At 40.7% G+C, this 8788-nt stretch overlaps 1 long non-coding RNA gene across 1 annotated transcript in view; it reads left to right on the forward strand.

Moving 5' to 3' along the window:
* LOC145449027 (uncharacterized) overlaps positions 1-8788 on the forward strand; it is a 374781-nt gene that overhangs the window by 324902 nt on the left and 41091 nt on the right. The window lies entirely within an intron of this gene.

The raw sequence follows: 8788 nt of genomic DNA on the forward strand, positions 1-8788 counted from the left end.
TCGGAGTCGGACCAGAGAATTTGTCGATCCGCTCCGCACTACTTCGTACACGCATTCACCAGTTAATCCTAAATCAAAAATATTTAGATTGGTGCAAGGTCCAGCATCAGTCTACCTATCAATGGTATGTGCCTAGTACAACGCCATTATAACATATCAAATCGTTTTCTAATTAAGATTATTGGCGATTTTGAAACTTGGGATTTTCAGCACAAAATACATTCCGATTTTAAGAAACGTCATTTCTGTCAAGCTGCTCTGCGCCTCCTCGGATGCCTCCACGCTATTAGTTTGAGAACCACTGGTATAGAAGATGTGGAAATATGAAATGTGTAGGCCTACGTTTCAAGCTGCAACAAATAACAAACTGCCAGTTCTACATCACATAACCGATAATTTGGTACTTTCAAGTATACATACTTCATTACTGCACCTGACAATGCTATGGACTGATCACGGCTTCACAGATACATGAGGAGCTTTGTACTACATGTTTCCAATGCCGCAATACGACCAATCGAGGTTTCAAGGCTTTCCTAGTGGAAAATAGTATCAAAGCTAAAATTTCCGTTGATAAAAAACTCTTACCAGCACAACGCGTAAGATTCAGTACTCGAAAAGTTCCTCTTTCACCACTCCTCCTAAATCATTAGAATTATTACTCCATTCAGATTCGAGCACTCGAATCATTGTGCTGAGGCCTCATCTCGAATATATTTCGCGTCAGTAATAACACTGGCCAACAAAATGAAAAAAGATTTAGGCAGACCATCTGAGAGCGGTTTCCGAGGTTGCTGACTACGAATATCACATTAGTGTTGTCATATTCTTTGTAAGAAGATATTTATACCCCTAAACAGCCCCGAATTACTGTATTTACCCTTAAATATTTCACTTGATACTTGGTTGGAAGAAAATCGTAGTTTTTCTAATTTTATACTGCGCATAAATAGCTAATTGACTATGAAGAACCCTCATGTCATTCTCAGTCACTCTATCAATATTAACAGATGATGTGAAATATTTGTTTGTCAAGAAAGCAGTTTGTCAAGCCTAAAAATAGTACTTTTGCACAACGGAAATACAAATTTTCCTGTATCTATTGGTCATCCTACCAAGATTAAAGAGGAGTATAAAGCTGTAAAATTTGCCTTGAAAGGCTTAACTACAATACTCATATGTGTCTCATTTCTTTTGACTAGTAAATGGATAATTTCCCGCTGAGTCAACAAAGTGGGTATACCTAGTAACCCAGGGGCGGGTAACTTCTCCAGTCAGCGAGCCGGATATAGGAAAATGAGGTTGAGTAGGTGACGAGATAGCGTCCTTGTTCAACTGTATGGCCTAATTAATCTCGCTATTGAATGCATGCCCGCGTCCTCTACGAAATTTGAAAAGTGGCCCGCGACCCGTTTTGAGTTGGCGACCCCTGGCATAAGCGGTGTCTTATAAAAGCATATAGAAATGTGCTGTGCTACAAGTCGGCGGTTACTGATTCAAAGATAAGAAATATCAGCTTGGTTTAAATGCTCTTTGTAGTCGACAAACACCACGATTACCACAAACGACATTAGGGTTGATTATATCGTAAATACCGATAATGCAAGTTGTTGTTGTTTGTGGTATTCATGGTGTTTGTCGATTACTATGGTCATTTACACCAGGCTGATATTCTTTGTTTTTGATTCCATAACTGCCGACTTGTAGCACGGCCCACTTCTAGGCTCTTTGTAAGACACCGCTTACGCGGATGATATGGCGAGGAGGAGCCTAGATAAACTTCCAATACTTAGGTAGGGATTCTGGAGTTGACCTCGGTCGAAATCGAAGCCACAACCCATTGCTGTTGTAGTAGTGGATTATACCAGCGTGTACCTAGGGTTGTCCAAAATTTGGAAAATCGTACAAATCCTCCGTTGTAATGTCTTATTCTATAGATTATTGATAAAAAACTACACTGGGCCTAAAAGAAACTCACAGGAAGGCCGTTAACATTTCGTGCAAAGCGTTTGAAAGTAGCTGCCGAAGAATGGGCGTGCCACCGACCATAGAACGGCGAGAAGACTTGTAATCACGAAACCACGGCTCTTGATTGGCTAATTGGCTATGCTTCAATGACCACGACTGCAGCAGCTTGATGATGAGGTGATCAAGGAGTCTGCTACCGGCGGCGATTCTGAAAGCGCATTGTATGTAGGTTGACAGATACTGATTTAGGATTGATTCAGGGTATGTTGAGGTACGAAATACATGATGTACAAACAACAGCTGCTTCACAAAAACGTCTAAAGCATGACTGCTTTATTGTGTAGGAAACCGCCGTAGCCTATATGCCTTGTTTTCAACCAGGGAAAGCATAGGCGCTCATGCTAGTGGCGACAGATTCCTAGTTTCAGAAAGGCTATATCATTATTGAATACAAATATAAAGCCTAACAATGACACTTTAATTTGTGTCATCTTATTGGGCTCAGGTTGTAGTACATAGTTGAAGTTTTGAATGATCTAGGGATCGGTTAGGCTTGGCACTTATCAGATGTTTACAGCAAATTGAATTCACTTGTAAGTGTTTTCAGAGTCCCTAATGATGCCGCAGAGACGAGGTGTAAATGTAAGCACGGACTATGCTTGATATGATATAAACAATATGCACTGTGCAGCATTGTCTGTGCGTTGCCTTACACCCCTTTTCTGCACGATTATCAAGGACTTTGGCATATCATATCCAGCATAGTATGTGCTTACTTTTACACCTCTTTTCTGCGCCAGCATTAAGGACTTTGAAAACACTTGCAAGTGAATACAATTTGATGTAAAAGCATCTGATAAGGGCCAAGCTAACCCGCTGATTCAGCCGATCCTTAGAGCTTTCAAAACTTCAACTATGTACTACAACCGGAGCCCAATAAGCTCAGACAGGCAAAGTAGTGTCATTGTTAAGCTTTATATTTGTATTCAATAATGATAGATCCTTTCTGAAACTAGGAATCTGTCGCCACTCGCATAAGCGTCTATGCTTTCCCTCGTTGAAAACAAGGCATATGGGCTACGGCGGTTTCCTTCACAATAAAGCAGTCATGCTTTGGACGTTTTTGTGAAGCAGCTGTTGTTTGTACATCATGTATTTCGTACCTCAACATACCCTGAATCAATCCTAAATCAATATCTGCCAACCTACATACAATGCGCTTTCAGAATCGCCGCCGGTAGCAGACTCCTTGATCACCTCATCATCAAGCTGCTGCAGTCGTGGTCATTGAAGCATAGCCAATTAGCCAATCAAGAGCCGTGGTTTCGTGATTACTAGTCTTCTCGCCGTTCTATGGTCGGTGGCACGCCCATTCTTCGGCAGCTACTTTCAAACGCTTTGCACGAAATGTTAACGGCCTTCCTGTGACTTTCTTTTAGGCCCAGTGTCGTTTTTTTTATCAATAATCTATAGAATAAGACATTACAACGGCGGATTTGTAACATTTTCCAAATTTTGGACAAGGTACACGCGCGCATGCGAATACCCGTATATAATAACATACAGTCACTAACATTCGACGTATGTAAGCAAGTAGTGGGGAGTCTAGGCAGACTGGGGTCGCGGGTCACATTATCATGTAGGACGGAAAACTGTCCACGGGCCGGACAAAATCCCTTCGCGGGCCGGATCCGGTCCGCGGGCCGTATGTTGCCCGCCCCTGTAGTAACCCTATTCGAACACCGATGAAAGATTCCAATTTCACATTAGCAAGGAGTTCACTGCATGTAATTTGTCCAAAGATGTAGTAAATAAAACTTTTTAGACGATCACAAAGCACCCAACTACAAACAGTTGGTCCTAAAATCCGCATCTTCATATCGAAAACTTGAGCACAAACATGAGCATAAAGTTCACTTCCTGTACACTGTGTACAGTCATCTTGATATATTTCCCGATTTCCTTGTTGATTAGCAAGGGTAGAGGCTTTACCAAAACATGAGAACAACAAAAGAAATATATATGTCAGGGCAGATGAAATGAACAATTCAACATATTATGTCAGACCATTGCCGGAACCTTTCGAAAAACTGCACTGAATAGCTTACAGGCGAAAATCGTACAAAAACAATTGTGATTCAAAATACTTCAATAGTATTATATTCCAACTGATTATTTCAAATTTACAATGGGTCGTTGGCGTAAAACTTATTGAATTAATGCCACGTTATTTGATTATCTAGGTCAATACTTATGTACATGACTGTTTTTTTTTATGTACATGATATCCGGGAAAATCTGTAACTTTCATAAATCTACTACACCTAAATATGCTGCTTTTGCTGTATTTTGATTTAAAAGAGTCTTCTGTGTGTAAAAATAACATACATATTGAATTTCTAAACTTTATAATACGACTGAGCCGATTTTATATCTATTCATTAGCGCGAAAATAGGGGATTTTGGTCAAAATAGTCCCATGGGTTATCTCCGCAACAAGAGCCAATTTCAAAAAACTATGGTCATATTCGGAATCAGTGCCCTTCACAACCCTCAAAACCACTCTTACTTTGTCAGCCTAAAATAGGTGTTGACTTAATTACGATTGCCAATCAACGTTCGGAAGGCCTCTGAGAGAAGGAAATTTAAAACATACACAAAAACTGCCGAATTCCGCGTTCCAATCAAAAGAACACTCAGACGGGAACGTGGCTACGGTACTCATGGTCGCAAAAACAATGTAAACTAGAGGAGAACGGGTAATTGCTCGCCTAATCGTGAGAAGATAAGGTGTTTGACATACTCGTGAATTGAATAGATAACTGCAACATTTAGAAAATATTCGTGACCAACTTGTTGGGAAACACTGCCATAGCGGTATTTTTGCATTTGATCCTGTGTAGTCAAGTAGATTGACTTACGCCATTTCGTGTGTTACATCGAGATTATACGACCAACTGCTGTGGCGGTGGAATTATAATATAAATCAAAATATCGCTCACTATACGAAACACACATGTATTAGGGTTAACATATTTTGGAATCGGGAAAGAAGCACACTTTTATCAAATCATAAAAGTTACTTGACCGAATGGAAACAGCTGATTTTGAAATATCTACTGGAAATCTTGTTGTATTGACTAAAAACAAGAAAAGGTCATCACTGTCGTTCGACTCCCGAATGACCCGCTTAAACGTCCACATTACCTGTTTCCTGTAATTCAAGCTGATTTTCAGTTGACCCTGTCCATTACACTAGCTGTAAAAGCGGTAAAATGAGTGAGCATTGCCAAAAAAAAGGGCAATTGGGCGTCTTCGGAGGACATTCTCAATTTCCTGAGAAAGGAGGATAAATCCTCCGTAAGGAGGAATTAAATGGCAACCGTACCTGTATGCACTCGTATGCCCGATGTTTCTCAGGAATATGACAAAAATCAGCACATTGTGTAGTTGGCTAAAAGTTTGCCACGAAATTGGTTATTGTTTATTTAATGTTAAATCAACAGTGAACATTTTACAAAATATACGGGGCCTATTCTGCAATACATTGATGTATAGCCTACGTCAGTGCTTCTCAACCGTTGGTCCGCGAAGCATTTTCAGGGGTCCGCGAAGTCTCAAGATAGTTGATAACCTAATTTGTATTACATTGAATTCGAAAAATCACGAGGCTGGTTCGCTTCATTACTAGTAAAACTCCAGAGCTCACATCAACAGAATGGCCATCTGAGATGGAATATCCTACTGTGCAGACTCATATTCATTGTGAAATTTCCAATGTAGCCTACTGATACAAACATTTTGCTGTTTAGAGATGTTTTGTTGGGATTGTTGAAAAAATGTTTGAATGAGCAAAGTCAATCACGGTGACTTTGAAATGTTTACAAAAATCCATTCTCTCCTGTGATATGCACAACCATTTTCCATGATAGCTTCATGACAATCTGCTCGAGCTAGTTAGAAATGAACAGGATTGACGTTATATGTTCATTAAAGATAATTCTTTGTCAATTTTGGTGCGCTATTTGTTCCGATCATATCCGTTATTCGCCATCACCTATATTTGAGGAAATAGATTTTCGGCACTCGTTTATATCAAAATGAAGGCGTCAATTTTCAAGACACGGCCACGTATTTCATGAAATGCAGTTGCAGAATTCGCTTCGAAATAACAGAGGTCAACCTAATTTTTACGTGAATAGTATGATATTATATTCAAAAAAAGTATATTTGTTGCTGTTTATCACTAAGCCTACAGTTATCATTTGCACAAGACAGATGACGATTGCACGATAATTGAACTAAATTTGAGCTAAAACTTCGTGGGGGTCCGCGGGGGTCCGTGACGTTGCGAAAGGGATCCGCGAAGACAAAAAGGTTGAGAACCACTGCACTAGTTCATATCAAAACGGAGGGGCGGATTTCCAAGACACGACCACGTATTTAAAGAAATGCAGTTGCAGAATTCGCGTTGAAATAATATTCAACCCAATTTTCACATGAATGGTATATGATCATATTTTCAAGAAAAATCATTTTGTTGCTGTTTACCACTAAGCCTACAGGTATCATTTGCAAAAGACAGTTGACGATTGCACGATTGAGCTAAATTTGAACAAAACTTCGTGGGGTCCGTGGGGATCCGTGACGGTCCGAAAGGAGTCCGCGAAGACAAAAAGCTTGAGAACCACTGGCCTACGTCATGCAACCTTGTGGATATTTGAAATTTCTGCGACGAAGTTACGTATCCAGTACGCAATCACTTCCGGATGCAGTCAAAATGAAAATTAAAAGGGGACATAAAGTTAAATGATTCAGATGTCATCGATATAATCGGGACGGACGTAGCCCTAAATAGCGCCAGATTACCCAACAGAAGAGATAAACGGGCATTAGCATTAGCATCCGTTTGCAACTTCGTGGTTACTTTCATGTCTATATTGTTATGGTAATCAATATTATGAGTTACCCCTTAAACCCGTCTAGAAAACAATTGCTGTACTGCTTTGGAATCTTATCGATGGTTCGATCAATAAGCCAGTCACATCGGAACCATATTTCATATTTCCTGTATATGCGTAACACCTCGACTTTAAAGTCGCCCAAATGTTTTGCAACGGACAAAACAACCTTGAGAGGTGAATGGAAACGGTGATATTCAGTGCTGTTACCACATCTGATCAGTAATCAGACATATGTAAATGCCGCCTGGTTTAATTTTCACTGTTCCAGTGTTCCTGTAGGAGCGGTAATTGGCAATATACATGAACGGCTACGAACAATCATTAGCGTCATCGCTGCGCGCAGAAGCACCATTAGTGTTAAGAATACCCGGACTGTCAATGCGACTATGCGCTGGCGGAATGAAATTAGGAGCCTTTACAGATATCTTAACCTGAGGTCAGAGTGGATGTTATTTGCATAGTGTTTTTAGCTGCATGAAGATTCACTTTTCTGACTTGCTACAAAATGTACCGGTGGCTTTACTGTCGTAGCCAAGTCGCAAATATTTTCAAATATTTTGATAACCCTTATTTTAGTCAAGAGTCAGAGTGTTCGACTCCAGGAACTAATAGAGAGAGCTGGGCAATATCGAGTAGTCTGGCTGACTGAATCGTCTTGGAGGCCAATATTAAGTTTCGAGTCGGGCCGAGTATCACGGAGAATCGCTGAGTCAGTAATTTCAAAACCGCAGGTTGGTCAGCCACCTCACAACAGTGACAAAATATCACCTGAAGGTACTTGCTGCAAAAGAATGCTTCGCAAACGTTTTTCTTAACAAATACCTTTTCATTGGGTAGAAAAAGTTCAGGTCAATGAATGTGCACGCCGTCGTGTTTTATGTGGTATATGACGATAAGCACGAACCGCTCAAATATAGAGGTAGTGACGAAATCCCTAAATGCACGCGAAATCCTACTGAGAGAAAGAAGTAACGTGATACGTACGAAGTAACGACGCTGCGGCTATTAGTTGCGGCATTGGAAATGAACTTGCGATGTCAAAACCTAGAAATTGGACATGAGCAGGGCAATACCTTTTGCCCGCATACCGTTAACATCCGTAGTTATTAGTTGTTCCGAGTTTCATGCCACTTTCCAAGCGTGTCTCGTAATTTAGATACTTGTAAAGTGAGCGGAGTGCTGATATAGACCTGAACCGTCTCTGCCAGTATACGCGGGCCTCGAAGTTCGCAATTCGTCAAACACTCTCAGCTTTTATTCCTTATTTAATCCGACCGTTCCGTACCTTTATTCCAATACATAAAAATGGCGGCTACAGCGGTATACAAAAGGGACTAATCACTGTTGGCATGCATTTCTTTTCCTTCTTTTGTTCGCCCGCAGGCCCGTGGATGAAACGTAGTTTCGTTCAATTCAGATAGGTAGATTCTGACGAGATGCGACCTGTTTAGTATACATGTATGGAGCAGGATTTGTTGTCATGTTTATTGAATTGAAATTAGTATGCACTTGCCAGATGAACGTACAGTACAGTGACACTGATTGTAGATTAGGTCAGGAATAGCATAATTTATTTGATCATGACTTTGTTGGCCGAGTTCAGATTCAGAGTGAGTCCGTTACCCAGTATGGCAGGGACAGGCAACATACGGCCCGCGACGTGATTTTGAGCGGCCCACAGACAGTTTCCAGTCGTACGTAATAATGTAACCCTCAACCCCAGTCTGCTGCAATCCCTCACTACTTGCTTTACGCCAAATTTGACTGACTGTAGGTTATACTTTAGCGTGCGAGTGTGTATAGTGTGCGAGAGTGGATCTTACGCGTAAGTTCGTCAACAACATGAACTCAACCCT

This window comes from Botryllus schlosseri, chromosome 10 (assembly GCF_051294905.1).
Source record: "Botryllus schlosseri isolate E-star chromosome 10, Bs_hap1, whole genome shotgun sequence".
Taxonomy (NCBI): Eukaryota; Metazoa; Chordata; class Ascidiacea; order Stolidobranchia; family Styelidae; genus Botryllus; species Botryllus schlosseri.